The 23,845-nt window shown below is 40.1% G+C and overlaps 1 protein-coding gene across 7 annotated transcripts in view; it reads right to left on the bottom strand.

Annotated features, from left to right (window-relative positions):
• AKAP11 (A-kinase anchoring protein 11) overlaps positions 1 to 8,133 on the bottom strand; it is a 49,215-nt gene extending 41,082 nt beyond the window's left edge. For 4 of the 7 annotated variants that reach the window (XM_046664091.1, XM_046664096.1, XM_046664097.1 and 1 more), the window contains exon 1: positions 7,492 to 7,580. The gene's annotated coding sequence lies outside the window, so the exon portion shown is untranslated. Of the gene's footprint in view, positions 1 to 7,136; positions 7,164 to 7,491; positions 7,607 to 8,077 lie in introns of those variants that run through there. The other 3 variants (XM_046664093.1, XM_046664095.1, XM_046664092.1) reach the window with 3 other exon arrangements.
• Between the last annotated feature and the right edge of the window lie 15,712 nt (positions 8,134 to 23,845).

Here is a 23,845-nt window from a genome sequence, read left to right as displayed (position 1 = left end):
GCTTGGAACAGTTTCCGCTCCCGCCAATCAGGGTGGGAAAACCTCGTAACATATCAGACAGTAGATGGACTCCTCAGAAGGAAATCACCTTAGTTGGGGGACTAAGTTAGCACGACACAGAAGCTCATTCTGGATTCACCCTAACAAAGCTTAAAGGCGAGCCTCAAAACAACCCAGCAGATTCCAAATAACCTAACTGTGCATCCCAACTAAACCCCACACTCTTAGGGAATAAAACAAAATCAAACAAACAACAGCATAAAACTCAATGGCTGGCATACAATAAAAAATTAGTAGGTCTGCAAAGGTGGAGAAAAATATAACCCATAACCAGGAGGAAAAAAACCATTAAGTGCAGACCCAGGAATGATAGAGATGATGGAATGAACAGAGAGTCTTAAAACTATACTATAAATATGTTTCATACATTCAAGAAGAGAAAGGAAAATATGATCATGGTAAAAAGAAAAATAAAAGATATGAGAGACTAAAAACAAATTCTAGACATGAAAATAAAATATATCTAAATAAAAAACATACTAGATGCAATTAACATCAGATTAGACACTGCAGGAGAGAAGTTCATGAACTGGAAGACACATCAATAAAAACTATCCAAAATGAAGCACAGAGAGAAGAAACTTAAAAACAAACAAACAATAACAACAACAAACAGCATCAGTGACTTACTCTAAAAAGTGACTAAGTGGATTCCCAAAAAGTGTGCGTGTGTGGGGTGGGCAATATATGCAGACAAAATGACCCAGACTTCCTCAAATTTGACAAAAACCATCAGCTAACAGATCCTAGGAAGAACAACAAACCCTAAGAAGAATAAACACAGAGAAAACCACACCAAGGCACATCATAACCAAATTGCTGAAAACCAGTGATAAAGAAGAAAATCTTAAAAGCAACCAGAGAAAAAAGTACACGTCATATACAGAGAAATAAGGACAGACAGTGGACTTGTTGTCAGAAACTATGCAAGCCATAAAATAAGACAACAGAACAACATGTTTAAAGTACTGAAAGGGAAAAAAATGTCAACTCAGATATCCATACCCAATGACAATATCTTTCAAAATTAAGGCAAAACAAGTTTATTCAAATTTTAAAATGCTGTAAGAATTCATCACCAGCCAACCATCACTAGTATAAGTGTTAAAGGAAATTCTTCAGGCAAAAGGAAAACAACACCAGATGGAAATCTGGAACTAAAAAAAGGAAGAGAGTACCTGAAATGGTAAATATTAGGATAAAATAAAAGCTATTGTCTCCTTTTTTATTTATTTTTTTGCTGAGGAAGATTGTCCCTGAGCTAACATCTGTGCCAGTCTTCCTCTATTTTGTATGTGGGTCGCCGTTTCAGCATGGCCACTGACAAGCAGTGTAGGTCCACGCCTAGGAACCCAACCTGGACCACCCAAGCAGAGCATGCCAAATTTAACCACTAGGCCACAGGGCTGGCCCCTATTTTCTCCTTTTTAAAATCCTTTTAAAAAATAACCACTTAGGGGCTGGCCCATGGCCGAGTGGTTAAGTTCACGCGCTCCACTGCAGGCGGCCCAGTCTTTCGTTGGTTCGAATCCTGGGTGCAGACATGGCACTGCTCATCAAACCACGCTGAGGCAGCGTCCCACATGCCACAACTAGAAGGACCCACAACAAAGAATATACAACTATGTACCGGGGAGCTTTGGGGAGAAAAAGGAAAAAATAAAATCTTTAAAAAAAAAAAGTAATAACCACTTAAACTAAAAATAACAATGTATTACAGAGTTCACAACATACATAGAAGTAAAATGTGCGACAAAATAACACAAAGGATGTGGTGGGTGGAAAATGAAAAAATACTGGTGTAAGCTTCCTACATTATAAGAGAAGTGATACTGAAAAATAAAGTTACCTTGTAAACCCGAGTACAACCACCAACAACATAAAACAGAATAATACCTAATTAGCAAACAGAAGGTGATGCTATCCCTTTTTACAGAAGAGGAAGCTAAAGTTCACCTTCACAGGATTGCTATAAGGATGCAACGAAATAATATATGTAAAAACAGAACCTAACACAACAGGAACTCAAATGCTAGCTCCTTCCTTGGGTATAGACCTGCTGTTTGACTCATAAAATCTAAATATACCCCATCTAATGGTTACTATTTTGTTTTGTCTTTCAAAACAATAATGAATCATATTAAAAATATCTGAGTATCACCTAATTATCTATTGACATATCTGCTTCTCTATAGTTTCTGCCCTTTTACTTTTTCCTGAATCAACCACACTCCTGCATTCAAAATATACATTTTGTCTGCACCTCTACAGGGTTTCTCAACCTCAGCATTATTGACATTTTGGGTCAGATACTTAAGTCTTGGTTGTAGGGGCGGTCCTGTGCATTGCTGGACATTCAGCAGCATCCCCAGCCTCTACTCAGTAGATGCTAATAGCACCAAAAATGTCTCCAAACGTTGCCAAATATCCCCAGGGTGGGGGTCCAAATTGCCATTGCTCTATTTTAAGACTTGAGACTAAAGTGCCTACCTAACAGTTAAATTTATACAAATCAAGGCCCTGTGATGGACTGTAAGTACTAACGACATTCAACTCATACTCACCAAGTGTCGAAGTAACAGTGAAAAGTCCCTGCTCTCACAGAGCTCCCATTCTAGGGCCATGCCTTCCCCAACGGCCTCGCCCGTAACGACAACCACGTATTTATTAAATTGAATACACTGTAAGGTGAAGGGAAACTTCATCAAGGATATGAATTTCAGACGAGCATTTCGCAGGAAGAGCGATTTAAATAGAAAATAGTTGTGGCCACCTACCTAAGGACTTTCTGAAACATTAATTCAGGGGTATTTGTTCTGCCACCTTTGTTTTCTCAAGCATTCAGGGAGAAAAACCACTGGTATTCCTACTGCATTCCGGGTTGGTATTTTCTTCTTCTAAACTATGTTTGAACCTTGCCAGTCATTGATATGTCAAAGAATATGAGCCTAACTGACAAAGTACACACAATGCAGCGTGAGCTGCTAGGACTCCAAAACTCCCCGTATACCAACAATAAACACAACTTTAAAAAAAATAACCTAAAATCTTGAGGCTGTGCTTTCGATGGGAATATGCTGCCTAGAAGTTGAACTATTCTTAATCCTCTACATAACCCCCATCTACAAGATTATTTTTAACCAAAAATATGTTCAGAATGTTAACCCAGGAACACCTTTCTCTTTATCAGTGACATTTGCAACTCCATGACTTTAAGAGCATATTGCTGAAAAGGCATCTAAGCAGCTCTTGCAAATAGTAACAAGGCTCTACCCTAAGCTGCCAGTAACAGGAATGAATGAACGGATCTGCTTTGCAGATGGTCCATAGGAGGCATCCTGTAAGCCTGTGCAGAACCTATTAACTAACAGGATATATAAGGGAGGAAAAAAAAAAAAAGTGTGAAAGATAATTTTAAGGTTTCAAGCTTGGGGAGTTGGAAGAAATGTGGCGCTTTTGCCAGTTATAGGGTAACTGGAAGATAACGTTTTATGTCAATATAATATCCAAAAGGCACCAAAAAAAATACACATTTAGTTGAGGTGGTCAGAGCTATAGATGCTGCTCTAGGCATCAAGTGCATATACAGAGCTTGAAAGCTGATCCATGATGGTGTTAAACAAAGAACCACAAACAAATAGCAGGCTGAAGAGAAGGCGAGGTAGAGCTTTAGAAGAATTTGGTGCCACTGAAGTCAAGACACAGTTTTAAGTATGGAGTGGTCAGCACTAGAATTCTAAACTCCTCAGAGCAGGGATGACATTTTCATCTCTAAAGGCTGTAGGTGTCTGTATCACAGTAACTGCACACAGGATTCACTCAGTAACAATAAGACCACATCCTGACATTGTGCCAGTCAGGCACTGCTTACTTGCTGTTAAGCAGAACTCACATTTCTCACAACAGAAGTTGCTGTTATACCTATTTTACATACAAGGAAACTGAGGCACAAAACGTTTACGTAATTTGCCCTAACTCACACACCTAGGAGAATCTGTTTTGAAAAAGACTGTTGCTGAGGGCAAGTTCAATGTAATGCTAGGGGAAAAACTCAAACTGCAGGATGTTAAAGTACACCAGAGATACCCACCATTTCTTCCCTGTCCACACCTCATTTTATTAGAGAACTTGCAGTACTCAGTCTAAAAAAAGTATAAACTCTGAGACATACCTAAGTCTCTTCCCCATCCATTTTCCCACTCCCATCTTCCCCCACCCACAGCCAACTGGACTAAAGTAGATACCTGACCAATTGGATTATCTCTCCAGAAACTCAAAATTAAGATATGGAGATATTTGTTGAGGACTGTACTGCAAACCCAAGTGAGTCTGGTGTTCGCACCAGAGCAAACCAAAGTTTCATGCAAACCAAAGTTATGGGGAAGCAGAAACCAAGAGCTTTAAAGAGAGAGGCAATTTGAAAGAAACTGGAACAGACATAACAGGGTACAGAGTAGCAGAGACTAAGACCATGTGCTCCCAGAGAAAAACTAAGAGTAACTGCCTGAAGATTCTCTGGTTCCCAGGATGGTGAGCTGGACTCCATGCAATGGACTTCAGAGGTAGTCCTCCAACTGTACAAAAAATGTCATTTTTAAGTCAGTCAGTTCAAACGGGTTTTTATTCCTTGCAACCAAATCACCCTCAAGCCATTAAAAGAGGTCAAAGAAAAAACACTGAGTAAGCAGCTACCATGTACTTCACCATAACTTTCTGAGGTATTTTAACTCTCATGTCAGGAATGAGGAAAAAGAGGCTCAGTGACATTAACAGATCTGCCTGATTCCAAAACCCAAACTCTTTTCACTATACCTCATTTTCCCTCAAGTAACACCCAATCTCTTCCAGCCCACTATGCCATTTATCTTACTTTATCCCATGAAACATTCTCAGATTAATCCAAAAATGTTTTCTCCTTTTATCCTGTCCAGTCTGTAATCTATACACTTCAAATGTCTTTAGTAGGTATTTAAAAATGAACTTTTATATATGAAGATAAGTAGCAGAATGAAGACATTTGAATCTGTTTGGTCTGGTTTTTCTGTTTTTTGGGTTTTTTTCCCTGAGGAAGATTAGCCCTGAGCTAACATATGTTGCCAATCTTCCTCTTTTTTTGCCTGAGGAAGATTAGCCCCAGGCTAACATCTGTGCCAACCTACCTCTACTTTATATGTGGGTCACCATGACAGCATGGCTGACCAGTGGTGTAGGTCCATGCCTGGTAGCCACACCTACGAACCCAGGCTGCAGAAGTGGAGCACACCAAACTTAACCAGTAAGTCACAGGGCTGGCCCCTATTTGGTCTGTTTTTAAACTGATAAATTATTTTTCTTTCCTTTCCCTACTTTACCAGTTTATACACCCTTAACTAAAGCCCAGGCTAAGCTTAGATCTTTTCCTAGCCTGCCTCAACCCTCATTCCCTCCAAGCGGTTGATTTTATTATTAAAATGGAGATCACCTGACAGAAAAAGAACAAATTCAGTTTACCTAAATAATTATCCTACCCAAAGTTACTTCAATTACTTCCCAAAAGCAAGACAAAACAACAAATATCTACATCCTAAAAGCTTGAAACCCCTGTCAAAAGGTTATAAAGACCAGCAAAAAAATACTATTTTTCTCTCTCTGAAAATCAATTTGCCAAGATGCAATGGGATGAAATTCTTAAAATCTAGACTGGTCCCTTTTGCCCATTCTCAAAAAGACATTTCTTATGTTTTTCACATTTTCCCCAAGTACAGACAGAACTCTACTGCCTATTTATAACTGGAAATTTCCCTAAAAATGACCTATAATGTATCATCTGATTTGATTTCCTTTTCCAGACAGTAAGTTCCTGAACTTAAAAAAAAGAAAAAAACATTAAACGTGCAATCCTTCTTCCAACCTCTTAAAGGCAAAGGAAGACTTCAGCTTCTAGACTTATCCCAGAAATTGAGAAGCTAGGGAATTTCTCATTGTGGTTCAGCGTAAGGCCCATATCCTCAACAACTAGGATATATCACAGCCTGGGCCCTTATCAATAGTGCAGTTATGTGGGTACACACACTAATCACTAGTTACCAGTTCAGCTTGAGAACCCATTTGTTCCGACTGCCTTATATTCTCTGATCTCTCATAAACTGCTCTGTTACTCACAGCTACAAACAGTGAAATTCACTGTCAACCCCTGGGTCAGTTCTGCCAGAAGGAACATACAAGTATAACCAGAGTACTACTTGAATAGCACTACTTGTACAAATACAACTTGACTGTGTATTTAAAAAGATTCATTGAAATGCATCAACACACTAATCTTGCCAGCAACTCTGCTGGCATTTACCCTAAAATCATAAACAAACATTAAAATTATCTTTGCAGGACTGAGTACCCTATATTTTCTGAGTACTCTGAATTTTCTGGATATTTCCAGAAGTATCAAAATCAGTATCAATCAATATTATATCCCTAACAAGTCGGGAAGAAGCTAAGGAAAGCTTACATGTTTTGCAAGGGACTGAATAATTACAAAGCTGAAAAGAGAACCGGAATTTTTAACGCTGGTTTGCAGGAAGGCCATTAGATGTGTGTCTCAGCAATACTGCTCACGCTAAAATCTCCTTAACATCTTAACCTAACCACTTCCAGTTTAATAAGGTTTTACAGATGAAAAGCAGAAGAAAAGAACTGTCACCGAGTCATACCACCGTGATGGTTTAGATTCTACTGCCATTGTCATTCTGCCAACGTTTTAAATACTTTGGTCTTCCCTACATATTTTTGTATAAAGCAGCTTAGGCGCATGGAATAATAGAAGTGGTATACCCAATCAATTCGGAATATGGATGGCCAGTATTGAAGCTATTAACAGCCTTGGGGAAAATCTGACAGCAAATCCAAATATCATTACTCCGAGGAGCTGCTTGACGCCTTCCGTTTCTGTCACAAGATTTGGGCTGCGGCTGGTTCCAGGGCTCAGGGGTTCCTACAGTGAAGGATGCTTTTCGGGGACAAAGTGCAACGCCCTCCTCCTCCTGCATATGCTCCTGTGCGCGCAGCACGAACACAAACTAAGCACACGCACCACCACTCACCGAGGGGAGCTGGCTCTGAAGACCACTCTGGGGATGGAAACTGAGCTTGTCATTCAAAGGGGCTGCAGCCCCACCGCTTCGGACCCCAGTAAGACCCATCTCCAGCCCGAGGACACTCCCCTCCCCCAGGCCCAGTGTCTTGGGCTTCTTCCCTCCGCCCGGCTCCGCCTGCCCTCCTCCCACCGCCGTGCGAAGGCGCAGCATTGAGCAGCCCCGAAGTCAGAGCAGGGACTGCAGGCACGCAGAGGGGCAAGGGCACCCGAGCTGGGCCGCCCCATCCATCGCGGCCCCACGCCCCGCCGCCACCCCAGCCAACGCGCTGCTTACGCCGCGGGCCGATCCGCGTCCGGCTCACCTGGGGGCCGCAGCCTCCGCGACTCACAGGCACCTAACCGGCCCGCAACGACCAGCCGCGCGAGCTGCAGAGCAGGCGGGCGCCCCCTCCAGCACCGGCCCCCCCGCCCCCCCCCCCCCCCCCCCCCCCGCCCCGCCCCCGCCCTGCCCACCCCCGGCTTCCGCCGCCGCAGCTCCAGCCCGCTACACCACCTAGTCCCTACGCCTCCCACTCACTCTCGCGAGAGGAGAGCGCGCCTCTCGCGAGAAGAACTCTGTAACCAAGCCCGCGCAAAAGTGGGTGGGCTTTTTAAAAAGGAAAGAAGGAACAGGAAAAACGTTCCCACGTGCTCCGGGGCTGCTAGCGGATCGGCTCTGTGCGTCACGTGACGTCGAGGCAGCCTCTCCATTGGCCAGAATCCGCTCAGCCGTGGGAACTTTAAACTCGAGGCTGACCTACGAACCTGCGGCGGACGTCTTGCGCGCTTCCTGGTCCGTTACCTTGGAAACAGTTTAACCCTTTCTTTTGGCAAAATACCTAAGCCATGGCTCGCTCTGCAGGTTTGGTTTCAAGCCCTGCCTCTTTTCCTTCGACGCGTTGGTCTTACCGCCTGGGGTCAGCTGGGTTCCTTCTTCGCCACAGGCTAGCTTTGCTGTCTTCTGATTCCCGGGGCCCTTCCCAAAGTGGCAGCCCCACCAGATCTGACGGCCCAAGTAAGGCTCATCCTTTCGGGGTGGCTCCGCCCCTTCTCCCCAACATCTCTAGGGAGGACCACTCACGGCGCACCAGGCCAGCAACCCTATCCAAACCTCAATATTTAGCATCGAGGGATCTCAGGGCCCTAGTGCTCACCCTTAGGTCTCTACGCGGAATCGGCATCGGAAGTAAAGCGTTGGTCACGGAGAAACCAAGCCCTAGATGAAAAGCTAACATATGACTATCTACAGTTAGACTAGGAAGGACTAGTACAGTCAAGTTGCACAGTCTCCTCAAGGACGTCTATTTCTCAAGGGTGGAAATACCTGATACATGACAAAGACATTTTTCAGCATATCCTCCTGAGTTCTGTCCTGTTTGGGAGAGAGGGGTAGGCAAGAAAGGGTGCGTTCATATGTTCTTCATTCAGTAAATTTTTGTTAAGCTCCTACACATGTTAGGCACTACTCAAAGCTGTCGATTGAGCAGCGATGAAGACAAATCTAGGTGCTAGAGCGCTTATGGGGGAGGAGGAGAGAGAGAGAGGAAAGAAAACATCTGTTAGTGTTAAGCTGTATGCAAAGAAAATACAGCAAATGATGTGATGGTGATCGTGATTGGGTGGCTACTTGAGGGGCGGCCCTTTCGAGGAGGAGACGTTTAAGCAGTGTTTTGCATAACGGTCATGCAAAACACAGAGGAAAGAGCATTCCAGGCAAAGGAAACAGCTAATTCAAAGGCCCTAAATTAGGTTTGAGGGGGAAAATACAAGAAAGTAAGACGAAATAAGCTTGGAGAACTAAACAAACATGGGCCAGATCCTGTAGGGCTTTGTAAGCCAAGAAAGGAATTGGGACTTATTCTAAGTGCAGTGGAAAGCGTTGGAGAGCTTTTTAAATAGGGGAGAGACAGCTATGGTTCACTTTTTCTTTTCTGTAAAGCTTTCCCCCCCGCAGAGAATAGATCTTAAGGAGGCTACGGAGGAAGCTGGGACATTAGGAGACTTGTAGTCCACGAGGGAAACAATCCTGAAAGAATTTCCGACTACCTTGACGTTCCTCTTCTAAAATCCATTAGGTCATAGCCCTGGTGCTGTTTTGGGCCCTTTGTTAAAAATATCTAGATACATCTTCAGTTATTGCTATTTAATTACAATAGGAGAAATAAATGAGAATTTTTTTTGTTACTTGAAAAAACAAATGGCCCAAAAGGAACGTCCCCTTTGATTTTTCTTCCCCTCCATTTACACCTCACAGATAACCACCTCTTCTGTCTATGCTTAAAGTCAGTGCTAAGAAAAAGCAACATAAAGTGATGTTCAATGCGGATATTTATTCCTAACGATAAGAGTTGAAAAGATAGAAGTTGAAGGCTGGAAAATGAAGGTGTTTCCCTAAAAGAAACAGAAATCAGGAGACTTGAGTTCCAACTTGAAGAACTCTCATTAACTGGTGACACAACCAAATCAAGGTACCTTATCATCCTGGAGTCTCAGCTTCCTCATACAGAAAACAAGGCAATTTAACCAGCTTACAGACAGAGCGGTTAAGCCTGAGTTACACTTTGTCATGCACACACCAGTAAGAGGGAAGCTGGATAGGGAAATGAAGTGAATTTTTATAAAAACCTAACAGAGTCAGCAGCACAAGCGAAATGAAATTGGACACTCGTGCGCACGCACACACACGCACACACGCATACCAGTTGAGGAACTATGAAACTGATTAATACAGATACCAGGAATGCTTCCGTCAGAAATCTTGGCCTTCTCAGAGTGTGAAAACGGAAGCATTGCCACCTGCTCAACCTCATATTCCCTTTCTCTGTAGCTATTTTGAACCTACCTAGTATTTAATAAATAATGTTTCACATTTTCCTCAAGATTTAAGAAATAGAAAGTAAATGTTTTAGAAGAGCTGAGGCAATATCTTAAAGTTAAGCTGATGCCTTAATTTTAATGAAAATAAGATTCCAAGAAACATTATAGGGTTACTTTTTAAAAGGAAAAATACTAAGAAGAGAAAAGGTATTATTTTAACAAATTAAGACCATTCTTAAAATGCTGAAAGAATTGAATACTCTCTTGAGTGTCCTTTGCAGTTCTCATAATGATTAACTGAAACAGCTGCTAGGTACTGCTAATTTAGGTGAACAATGAGCTCAACTCTACCATTCTAACATGTATGAATAGAGCCGTAAATCCTCCCAACTCACTCTAGCAAGACAGTTATTGTCTCTTTTGCTAGCTACAATTATTTGGACTACAACGAACATAAAGTGAGAAGAAATTTAGGCTTTTCATTTCTATAGATGTCCCTAGTTTCTGGATTCTTTTAAAAATTATTTTCTTTTTTAACAACTTTATTGAGATCTAATCCACATACCATACAATTCATTCAAGTGTACAATTCAGTGTTTCTTGGTATATTCCCATAGTTGTGCAATCATCACCAAAAGCTAATTTTACAACAATTTTGCCCCCAAAAAAGAAACCCTATACCCATTAGGAGTCAATTCCTCACCTAATCCCCAACCCTAAGCAATCACTAATCTGCTTTATGTCTCTCTAAATTTGCCTATTCATGACATCTCATGTAAATGTAATTATGTAATATGTGGTCGTTTGTGTCTCACTCCATTCACTTAGCATAATGTTTTCAAAGGTCATCCACGTTGTAGCATGAATCAGTACTTCATTTCTTTTTATTGCTAAATAGTGATTCCATTGTATGGATTTAGCACATTTTATTTATCAGTTTATCAGTTAATAGACATTTGGGTTGTTTTTACTTTTTGGCTATTATGAATAATGCTGCTTTGAACATTTGTATACAAGTTTTGTGTGGATGTTGCTTATTCTTTTTCAATACTTTAAAAAATAAAATGTATCCAGTTTACAAAGTCCCTATTTCTTTTCCTAGTACAGTTACTTTGCTCCTCGCTTTGTGTTTTTTGCCTGCTGATGAAGTATGTGCTCTGTCCCTACAGGGTTGGCATTTGTGTTTGGCCAGTTCACATCTGCCCGTGGCAGTCCCCTGCTTAACACCCTTCAGTGGCTCCTTGTGATCCTCCCCATGATCTACCTAACTTTCCCCTCTGCTCTCGTATCATTCTCCCTCTCAGAAGTCCTTCTTTCAGTTCCTCAAAATAGGACCAGATCCTTCCTGATTCCTTCAGTATCGAATGTTGTTTCTCTGTCCATCCCCCTTAGCCCCTGAGTGCCCGTGAATGCTTCGGCATTCAGCTCTACTCTCATTTCTTCAAGAACTCTTGTCCTAACTCCCCAGACTAAGTAAACTCTTCTTTATCTAGGACTGTAATTTTCTTCAATCCATTGGTCAACTTATAATGATTCTTATTGGAATGATTATTTGGTTAATGTCTGTCTTTCTCCTCTACTAGACTGTAGGTATTCATGAGCAGGAGCCACATCTGTTTTTACTTACACATTCCTGGCATATAGTCAGTGTTATTAGTTATTCAATAACTATAGAAAGGAAGGAAGGGAAGGAGGGAGAGAGAGAGAGAGGGAGAGAGAGAAAGAGACAGACACACAGAAAGAAAGATGCAGACAGAAAGATGGAAGGAAGGAAAGAGGGAAGGAAGAAAGAAAGGAAAGAAGGGAAAAAGGAGAGGGAAAGAAGGGAGGGAAAGAGGAAAGGAGGATGGAGCCACTCCTGCCCAGGTGTCACGTAAGCAAGACAAAACCTAGGTAACTTCGTGTCCCTGTATATGCTTCACTACACCAGAAATGCAGTATCTCCAGTCAGCCAATCCCGAAAGGCCTATGCTTATTTCCTTGTTCCTTCTCACCCCAAACAGGGTTGACTGTGTGGCCCCAGTCAATCAGATATTTCATTTTTGTCTTCCTTGCTTTTTATTCTTTATCCTATAAAAGCTTCCTGCCTTATGGTCCCTTTTGCAGTTCTCTAAATGGAGACTGTCTGCTTCATGAAATGTTAAAGTTTATTTGTATCACCTAAATTGTTTTCTTTAATCATTTTTTTAACACTAGGAATCTTCAGGAAAGTCTTGATAAATGTTATAAGCCCAATCTATGCTGTGGTATGGGGAATTACTGGAAAGGCCTATCCCATGCTTGGGATGGTGTAGCAGGGGCCACAAGTGGGCACAGGGGACACCTACAGAAGGGAGGTGTAGAGAGGGGAAGGCCAGTGGTGTACAAAGGAGGCAAGACAGCAGTGTGACAAGTCAGAGGACACAGGCTATGTCTAAGTGCATCTAAGACTGTGCCTAGGAAAGCCTCAAGTGTCTCCAGGGAACATTTTAATGGGTTAATTTCTAGCAATCAAGCTGGTGGTGTCGCCTCCAATGTAATTTTGCTCTTTAATGGAAATGTTACTTCCATTTGTTCACGTAATCTAATAGAGCCAAGACATTTGGGTTATATGCACATGAAAGAATTGTGACCCAGCAAGGTTGAATGATTTGTTCTAGATCACATGGGGCACCAAACGTCATAGTTCAGACTAAAATTTGCTGCTTCAGTCTAGTTCTGAGTTTCAGTGAAAGTAAGCACACTCCACAAAGCTAGCCTCTCAGCTTAAGCCTCTCAATGACCTTTTGACTACAAAGGCAGGCATCATCTTTCCCCAGGAACTCTGGAGCTTTACACCAGCAACCTCTGACAGCCAGAAGCAGATTCCATGTCGCTTCCTGTTTGAAAACTTGAGTCTCCCTCTGGCCCACTTGCTGAATTCCTGTTTCCTGCCTGAGTGATGGCCCCAGCTGGCAGCTCACTTGTAAAAGAGAGATGGCAAGTCCTTCTTTTCCACATTGCTCAGTTTGGGGATTTTGTTTTTTTATGATAATAAATTAACACACACTCATTATGTAAAACATTGAAAAATACAGGAAAAGATAATGGAGAAGACCACCTTTTTTGGTGGTTGCTTTGCATGCATTATTTAATTTAACAATGCTTAATAAAACAATGTAAAACATTCTGAAAGTGGAAAAAAGTGGAAATTATAATTTTACCAGGCATTTAAACAGGTAAAAAGGCTTTTTAAATTTAAAAGATAAAGTATCTCATTCATGCCTTTATTTTATTTTTATTTTTTTTTAAAGATTTTATTTTTTCCTTTTTCTCCCCAAAGCCCCCCGGTACATAGTTGTACATTCTTCGTTGTGGGTCCTTCTAGTTGTGGCATGTGGGACGCTGCCTCAGCGTGGTCTGATGAGCAGTGCCATGTCCGCGCCCAGGATTCGAACCAATGAAACACTGGGCCGCTTGCAGCGGAGCGCGCGAACTTAACCACTCAGCCACGGGGCCAGCCCCTCATGCCTTTATTTTAAAAGCATGTATATTACACCACAGTCTGTTATATAGTTTATAACTTATATGCTTACCTCTTTTGTACTGAATCTCTTGAAGGATAGGAACACATCTTAACCATTCTTATAATACCTAGTGATGTTTTCATATATATATAGTAGCTGTTCATTGAATGTTCAATGACTTCTAAAATAATGACCATAATAGTAAATAGTAGAGATGATAATTCAGAAGTGCCACTCCAAATTAAAGACCTCTTGATTAACAAAATAAATTTGAGTGCTATTATATGTCATACCCAAATATAATGATTCTTCTGATTTAAATCATAGTCACAGCTAAATTCCTGACTTAACTTCCAATATGTAAAATACAAATGTACCATCTTTTAAGAAAATGTAATATATAATTGTCTGAAATTCAAAAGCAAATAATCATGCCTAAATGCAATTACTTCATGAGAGAGTTTTAAAAATATCATTGCCCTGCTGATTTTAAATGGTTGGTATGGAGTTAATTATAAAATAGAAGCACAGTTTTATAGAAAGCTTGTGTTACAGACATTTCTAATTCAAAAAAAGCACAAATGTAATCAAGCATTTCAAAAGCATTTAGTATAAGTAAATGGAAATCTTTCAAAAAAATTTATACACAACTTTTTTAAAATGTCTTTTGCAAAGGGTGAAATAGACTTCCTGTTTGTGTGAGCCACAGCATACATGCTTACTACTTTAAAAAAGAAATTAGATAACTTCCCCTGGATTAGATATCTAAAGGACAAGAGGAGTCCTTTGAGTATTGTCATAACCTTACGACAAGATAAAACAGAATCCAGAACAATTGTTCCTGGGTCTATCATTCTTTATTGCTTGGCTGCTTTGCTGTTCAAATGAAATATTAATTTAACATGCAGATAAGAGCATTCTTATTCATTAGTTAATTCACATGAAATTCAGCAGAAATATCCTATGTGATTAGATCTTTAAAAGTAGGTAATACACATGCATCCAAAACATGAATATTGCATGCCGACTTCTGGCCCAGAAAGCATTAAACATTGTGGTAAAAATCTAGGCTGAAAAGTAGCAGAACTTTTAAGATATTCTGAATGCTTCCTAGGCTTTAGGAAATCCCTGTTCTATTCGGGGTTTCAAGCCATTAAACTACACTAAAGATGTCTAGTCTAGCCCCATGCTAGTTTTGATCCGTATTTGTTTTGGATTCCTTGGGGTCATCCTTGAACAGATTTGCTCCCCTTCCCCACAATGGAACTTGTGAAATCAGCCAACCTTCTGAAGGACAGACTAGGATTCCTCATGGCCAATCCTCGTGAACTCCAAAGCAGCTCACCATCTCTGGTTTGTTGGTTTACTGGCCTACATCACTTCATGGTTAGCACCATCTCCTTCCTCTGAAGGACACGGCTACCAAAATACAGCAAATGCAACCTTAGGCTACGTGAATGCTCATATGATGCTCAGAACAAAAGAGGTGGTGGCCCTACTCTACTCTAAGCTAGTCAGTCCGCACCTGCATTAACCAAGTGAGATACGGCCAGACGTAAGGGGACTAGAAAATACATCATATGTAAAATTTAACCTGTCAGCATTTCACCTGGAGAAGGAAACCCATAGGGATATAATAAACTGAACTTGAAAGGCTACCATACAAGAAATGTCTTAGACATTCCTGTTCTTCCAGAGGGAAGGGAGTGGATTTGGGTTCAAATATAACGGGGAAAATAATTAGCAATGTCTTAAAATGGAATGGGTTATCTTTATAAACAGTGGTTGTCAAATATTTTGACATCTATGCATTTGGTTTTTTGTTGTTTTTTTTTAGTGAGGAAGATTGGCCCTGAGCTACCATCTATGCCAGTCTTCCTCTGTTTTGTATATGGGACACCACCACAGCATGGCTTGATGAGCAGTGTGTAGGTATGTACCCAGGACCTGAACCTATGAACCCTGGGCTGCTGAAGCAGAGTGCACAAACTTAACCACTACACCACTGGGCAGGCCCCTGCAATTTATTTTTAAAATACCCTTTTTAGAGCCCAAATTTATAAGATCCTAATCTCTTACTTTGTCATCTTCTGCTCTTATCTATAAATCAATTTAAAAATTCTTCCTTTTTAAAGTATGCCCTTATCTCACATTTGATTATACAGGTTGCTATCCTTATCAGTTGCTGTAATAAGATTCTCTCACAGATCTTGTTATCTGGAAACAGCATGCCTCTAGACAGGGTATAATGAGTGTAACAAGATTCCTACAGAGTTCCTGTTTAACAGTGTAATGGCTTATAATTTTCTCTCTTTTACAGATGGTCAGTAGCTATTCTGAAATTGCCATATAACTCCTGATGAAATAAGTTGTGCAGCAAAATAAAGTCTGATAAAATACCATCCTAATTTTTGTGTGTGGATTGAAGAAATGACATTATTTTACAGGAAAGAGAAGTCAACACTTTACAAGGTACCGCCTGGACTTCAGTGTCACACTATGTGCTCTTCAAACTTTAATATTAGTCTGCATTTTTGGTAACTTTTTTATAATTATCATGAACATTTCTTGCTCACTTTAGTCTTCATGTAATTCTAAAAATTCTCAACTAGGTTCCAGGAGGAACTAAAATCCTCAATGGTAGTCCAGTGGAATGTACATTATCCTATCCAATTCCTGCTCATTATCACCTCTCCACACCAGCCTCCAATGAAGTATCTGCATTTCTGCCTGTTCTCTACCTATAAGATCAAGGCTGCTTTCTGCTACAGCATCTCCTCATTAAAACAAGACTAGACGGAGTGCAGCCACTATGGAAAACAATATGGAGATTTCTCAAAAAGTTAAAAATAGAAATACCCTATGATATGACCCAGCCATCCCACTACTGGGTATTTATCCTAAGAACCTGAAATCAGCAATCCCAAGAGTCCCATGCACCCCTATGTTCATCGCAGCATCATTCACAATAGCCAAGACATGGAACCAACCTAAATGCCCAGAAACTGATGATTGGATAAAGAAGATATGGTATATATACACAATGGAATACTACTCAGCCATAAAAAATGACAAAATTGTTCCATTCGCATCAACATGGATGGACCTTGAGGGTATTATGTTAAGTGAAATAAGCCAGACAGAGAAAGACAAACTCTATACGACTCCACCTATAGGTGGAAGTTAACATATAGACAAGGAGAACTGATTGGTGGTTACCAGGGAAAAGGGGGGGTGGGGGAGGGCACAAAGGGTGAAGTGGTGTACCCACAACATGACTAACAATAATGTACAACTGAAATCTCACAAGGTTGTAATCTATCATAATCTTAATAAAAAAAAAAAAAAACAAGACTGGACGGGGGCTGGCCCCATGGCGGAGTGGTTAAGTTCATATGCTCTGCTGCAGGTGGCCCACTGTTTCGTTGGTTTGAATCCTGGGCGCGGACATGGCACTGCTCATCAAACCACGCTGAGGCAGCATCCCACATGCCACAACTAGAGGGACCCACGATGAAGAATATACAACTATGTACTGGGGAGCTTTGGGGAGAAAAAGGAAAAAAATTAAATCTTTAAAAAAAAAAAAAAACAAGACTGGACGATGCCATTTTAGGAACAGACAGCTCTTTCCGGGGAAATAACACTTGATTCTTAGATACCATACAGAATCTGTAGACCAGTCCTTTCTGCCAGAGATGGCAAATGCTTCCTCTCTTTGTTTTCAATGATCTGATTCACTACTTCTATTGGAACAGGGTTTTGTGACCACAGTGTTCCATTCTCTGATCCAGTCTTTTTTACACCTCTTGTCCCTCATCCTGAAATGGCAGTAATATATGAAGTAAATTCTCTGCTTCCCCTCAGAGAGAAGTCTCTCTCAAATCACTGGCATGCCATAGAAGATTGTCATGAATCTTAACCTCTGTTCATTTGTTCACTGTGGTTAACTCAAGGTTCTACTTTCTTTGACTCATGACTTCTGACAACTGCAGGTCAAAAAGTGAAAGTAATAGAATGTAATGATGTACGAGATATACGCAAGAACAAACACCTGCTGGGAGAAGCTTTCTGTGCCCCTGCCAAGCACTTGGTTTCCCTGGGCCACCTGCATAGCAGATTTCCTCACTGAGCTCCTGCCTATCAGTAACATAACACCAACTTCACGGCTGTTCCAATAATGAGTGGCTCACTTCCACCTATGCCAGGAGCCACTGAGATCTTCATACTGGTCATCTTTTACCTCCACAAAGGCATCAACAAGATTGGTCTGGTCTGAGGACCCAAGTGTATTTATATTCAGGGTGACTGTACATCCTGTTTTTGCCTAATACAATCATGGACAATCTTGTACAATCATGGTTCTTGCCTGTTGGTAGCACCTCCTTCCTTTCTCAAAAATATCTCACTTTGGAATATAAGTTATAGCGACATCCTATTTATATCCTACCTTAGACAGAACCTCTTGTTTTGCCTGTCAGATCAAAATGGACCTTTCCTCGGACACCACCCCAGACTGCTAACCAGATGGAACTAACCAGCCAAATCCTAAAGCTGTATCTCCAGTGCCACTCTTCCCATTACCAAGATAAATAATTGATCATTTCTCCTTCCCCCCATCTAACATGTGTATTTAAGTGTCATCTACCCTTATCTCAGAATACCAAATGTGAGTGAACTACATTTTCTAACCAAGGCCCTTCTTGAGATTAATTCTCTTTGTCAGTGTTTGCAGGTGTAGAATATGTTAAGGAACTCAAAGCCACAGAGGATAACTGACAGGCTTTCTCAAGGAAGCCAAAGTGACCTTCAAGGATATATCAGCTGTAGTACCCAGGGACAACCCTACCGGCATGTTACTAATCTCAATAACATCTCGGTAACTTCTCTCCCTACAACCTTTCACAAAGCTGCATGGCACCATTCTCATCTTCTCAGTATTATGGCCATTATATTGGTGACCTACAACTACAGCTCCTAAATGTTCTCAAATTCATCAGCCTTTCCTTCATCCTGCCAAATTCAACTGCTACCTTTCATACTAATAAAGGATATTTAGGAATATGTAGTTCATGTCATATTCAATTCTTGAATCTACTGGGAAAAAAATCCAGTACTTCAACAAATGGAATACAAGTAGAAGGCCAATCCTGAGAGCCTGCCACCTTATCCCTGCTTGTCATTTGTGGTCCTTGATGATGGAGAGAGCCATAATGCTTGGACTTCTACTGCTACCTGGTCCCTAGAAAACTCTGTAATCCACTTGGAGGAGGAAGTATGACCTCCTATCCCCAAGGATCTGACCCTCCCTGAGAATTCCTGAAAAGGCATTTGGCAGGAAGCTTCCATGGGATAAATTTCCCTAGACTCTGACTCTGCCTAGCTCCTGCTTCACCCATTATCTTTGCTTCTTTACAACCAGTTTGCCTGCTGTGCCACTTGAAGGCAGGCAGGGACTGTGTCTTGCTTATCATTGATTCCCAAGGGTCTGTCACAGAACTGGGCAATAGGCATCAATTAGGCAACACACTCATTTCTGCTGCTGCACTATATCCTTTAAATCTCTTTTGATATATTGCCTTGAGGCTTGGCCTGAGGAATGGGAACAAAAGAGCAATGGATTTCTGGGATCTGAGTCAGTAGCCCGAAAGATAATGGGGCTTCAGGTTGGGTATGGTCCAGTTCTAAATACTTTATCTCCAGGTCTGAGGAGTGAGGGAAGGTAAAGAGAGACAGCTGTGTCCTAATGAATGGGTTTCTATTTTCAGGGCCTGGACCACAAGAGTGTTTAATTTGATCAGTCTGACACGGGTTAGGAAGGAAGTTTGAGAGCTTAGCAAGTGCTGAGAGCAGTAAATTTTCATCACTCTTAGCTGAGGCTATCTATTACACTCATCCACTAGATTGGGACAGGTTTTAGGCAAGAGAGCTGGGTGGAAATCCAGTCTGGACTCAGAGTTCCATATCCCAAAGATAGTTCATGAATGCAGCAGGTGTCAAAGGTTCCAGCACCAAGTATGAGAGGTTGCAGACAAAATATAGCATCAGGGAATCTAGGCTCAAGAGCTACTCAGAAATCCAGGCTGACAACTGGCAGGCACTAAGAAAGTATATCAACAGATAAAATGGCCTCTATCCGTATGGGTGCAGCAGTGGGGAAGGGGCATGGCCAAAGCCAAGGAAGCCTCCAGCCCCTAATCAACTCCTGAGTTACCAAGGACCTCGGGTTCAATGGAAAGAGAGGAATCAAGTCTTATGAATCAGGAAACCAAATTATTAGTTTGGGGACATAAGATCAAAGTCAACATAGGGTATTTTGTGTACCCTAAAGAAGTTTTGAAGTAAGGCTAAATCCTAGAGCCTGACTCAGGGTGGTCTGCAGGGAGAAGATGGAGGCAGAAGGTGGGAACTAGGTATAGTTTTAAATTATGAAACATTTAAAATAATCTGAAAATAATCTAACAGATTCTTTTTTTAGAAGTGAAACATTCCAGGTACAGCTAAAGCCTCATTCTCACTATCATTTTCTCCTTCCTTTCTCTCCATAGGAAACTATCATCCTGATATTGATGCATATCAATACCATGAATGTTTTTATACTTTTACTCTATGTGTATGAATCCATAAAAAATATATGCTATTGTTTATTTAAAATTTTTACATATATGGGATTATGTGCTATATATATATATACACACACATATATTTTTGGCAATCTCCTTATTCCTTCGTTCAACATTAAAAAATCCATTATACTGATGCATGCATGTTGATTTAATTCATTCAATTGTATTAATAAATGAGTTTATTTATTCATTCTCCTACTATTAAATGTCTCTATTTTTCATTAATACAACCTCGCAATAAACATCCTTGTACACATTTCTTTGTGCCCATATGTATATACCTAGGAATATAATTGTTGGCTCAGACCAGATGCATATTGAACTTATTAGGTACCACCAAATACCTAATACCTAATATCCAAGTGGTTGTACTGGTTTATAGTCCCACCTGCAGTGTGTACGAATTCCCATTTCCTTTCATCCTTACCAAAAATTGTGTTATCACATAGTTTGCCAATCCGAGGGATCTAAAATGTTATTGCATTTCCCTGTATTTCTATGACTACAGTACTATTGAATATATTTTTGGATTTTTATTGACTATTCTGTGTTCCTTTATGGAAGGAAATTGTCTGTTCATACAATTTGCCCATTTTTCTAATGGATTGTTTGGTTTTTAAAAACCAACATGTATGAATTTGTACAGATGTCAAAGAAGCACACAAGAAGATGCTCACTATCATTAGTCACTAAGGAAATGCAAAGTAAAACCACAATGAGACAACCCGACCTCCTAGAACTACCTATTGCAACTACCTTAAAAACGAATAATACCAAGTATGGCAAGGATGGAAGCAACCAGAATAAATACTCCTACAGCAATGGTGGTCATGAAAACGGCACAGCACTTTGGAAAACAGTTTGGTAGTTTCTTATGAAGTTAAACATATATCTATATATCTATCATATGAAAAAAACGTGTACATACATTTTCATGGCAGTTTTATTCATAATCCCTACAAACTGATAACACCCCAATGTCCTTCAACTGGTGAATAAACAAACTGGTATATCTATATAGTGGAATACTACTCAGCAATAAAAAGGAAAAAAACACTGACATAAGCAATGAGATGGATGATCTCAAATTTTTTTATGCTAAATGAAAGAAGCCAGATTCAAAAAGCTACATACCTATGATTCCATTTATTTCTATTTATTTATTTATTTATTTTTAGTGAGGAAGATTGGTCCTCAGCTAACATCTATTGCCAAGCTTCCTCTTTTATTTTTTTCCTCCCCAAAGCCCCAGTACATAGCTGTGTATCCTAGTTGTAAGTCATTCTGGTTTTTCTGTGTGGGATGCCGCCACAGCATGGCTTGATGAGCAGTGCATAGGTCCATGCCCAGGATCCAGCTGGCGAACCACTGGCCTCTGAAGCAGATTATGTGAACTTAGACACTCAGCCAGGAGGCTGGCCCCCATATGATTCCATTTAAATGACACTTGGGAAAAGGCAAAAATATAGGGATAGAAAATAGATCACCGATAGTGAGGAGTTGAACAGGGTGGGGAGAAGAGGGGTTGATTATAGAGAGGCCCTACAGAACTTTTTTTTAGATGAAATAAATATGGTGCATCTTAATCTCAGTGCTGATTGTACAACTGTATGCATTTGTCAAAATTTATAGGACTGCATTAAAAAGGATAAGTTTTCCTGTTTGCCAATTATACCTCAATAAACTTGACTTAAAAAGTAAAATAAGTGATTTGTAGGAGATATGTATGTATTCATATATGCATATGTATATATACATCATGGATACTTGTATCCATGGCAGCTTGTATGTTTAAAAATATTTTTCCCAGTCCGTGGTCTATCTTTTAACTTTTATATGTTGTTTACTATTGAACAGAAACTTTACATTTTTATAATTATCCCAGCACCATTTACTGCACAACTTATCTACTCCCCTTAATTTTTAAACATCAACTTTCTTTCTTAAAGTCTAAGGAACATGCCTGACACTGCCCAGATTTTTCTACCTTCATATTTTGTCCTCTAAAATAACATGACATTCTACAAGCCAAAAATGTTGTCACTTCTGAGAGATAATATTGAAAGAAAATCGTGTTTATTATATGCTCTCTTTTAGAATAAAAATCGTAGAAAATAACTAGAACTCAAAGTCTCCCCTCCACATTAGTTTTTAAAAATTCTTATCTGGTTAAAAAAATAAAATCTTCATTCATGCTCACAAACTACAAACAAGTATTCTAACAATATATATTGAGCATCTATAATGTACAAAAGACTAATCTAATACTGTAATTAAAAACAGATGCATTTCCTAAATAATACTGCAGACCATTTAAACCAGCACAGTCTCCAAAACATCTAATCCAAGCCATGTATATAATTTTAAGTTTCCTAGTAGCTACATTAAAAAAGTAAGGAGAAACATGTAAAATTAATTCAATAATATATTTAACTCAATACATTCAAAATATTATAATTTTAATATTTAACCAAGATAATTATTGTTGAGACATTTTACATTTTTTTCATACTGAGTTGCAGAATCTGATGTGTGTTCCTAAATTCAGATTAGCCTCATTTCAACTATTCCATAGCTACAGGTAGCTAGTGGCTACCATATTGGAAAGAGTAGATTTGGACCAACCTTCCCTTTGTAAATGACTGAAAAGGCTGGATAAACTCTAAATGAAGACAAGAACCTAGAGAGTTAAACTTATCACTGATCAGATTTTATCCAAGGACATTTGCCAAAATGACTAAATTGAGCTGTTGTTTTCATGGCTTCCAGGATTTCAGGAGGAAGGCAGCCAAGCCAGGACTCATCCTAGATGGGGAGTCTAACAGGAAACCTCCCCACCCCCCATTAAGTTAAAACACCAAAAGACAGCACCCTTAGTGTAAGGATGAACCAGAAATTAACCCATCCCATGGGCTATGACTAGACCACCTCCAGGGTGGAAAGCTGCCTTTAACACATTAATTAAAATCTTCTGAATCAAAGAAAAAGTCATAAATTATTAAATGTTTGAAATTGGATAACAATGAGACTATATATTAAAAGTAGTGGGATGCTTGAGACCTTCCACAGCAGGCTCAGCCTTGCCTGGTCAGTCCCGAGCAGGGCACGGGCTCTGGGGGCCCATTGGTTTATCGCCTAGAATCAGTGTGCAAATGCAGGTCTAGTGTCTGGGAGACTTGCTCTCAAATCTGAGCACCCACAGGATTTCTCCGCTGAACTCAAGCTATCTCCTGCTTCCACCATACTGGTTGGGTGATCTGATTGGGATTCTGCCTGGGTTTCCTGATTGGAATTAGAAACCTGAGTCTCAGCTCACTGACCTCCCTTAAGTGATTGAACTTGTCCCTTGGATTCTTAGACAAGAAGATGACCATCCTGAACCCATACATGGCCCTTTAAAAAAAATAGAAAGATCCTTATGGGATGTAGCTAAAGTAGTACTTAGAGGAAAATTGATAATTTTATATACTTTTATTAATAAGTAAAGACAATATACTAAGCATCCAATCCAAGAACTTAGAAAAATAAAAGAGAACTCGAAGAAAATAGGAGGTACTAATAAAGCTATGACTAGATAGTTTTACAGATAATTCCACTACATATTCAAAGAACAGACTATTCTATTCTTGCACAAATTCTTTCACAGAGTAAAGAAGAAATGCTCCCTGAACTCATTTTATAAGCTACTATAACCTTGACTCCCAAACTAGACAAGGGCAGTGAAATGTCACTTATGAATGCAGATTTAA

The sequence above is a fragment of the Equus quagga genome, chromosome 6 (genome assembly GCF_021613505.1).
Source record: "Equus quagga isolate Etosha38 chromosome 6, UCLA_HA_Equagga_1.0, whole genome shotgun sequence".
Classification (NCBI taxonomy): Eukaryota; Metazoa; Chordata; class Mammalia; order Perissodactyla; family Equidae; genus Equus; species Equus quagga.
This window is presented reverse-complemented; position numbering and strand designations above follow the sequence as displayed.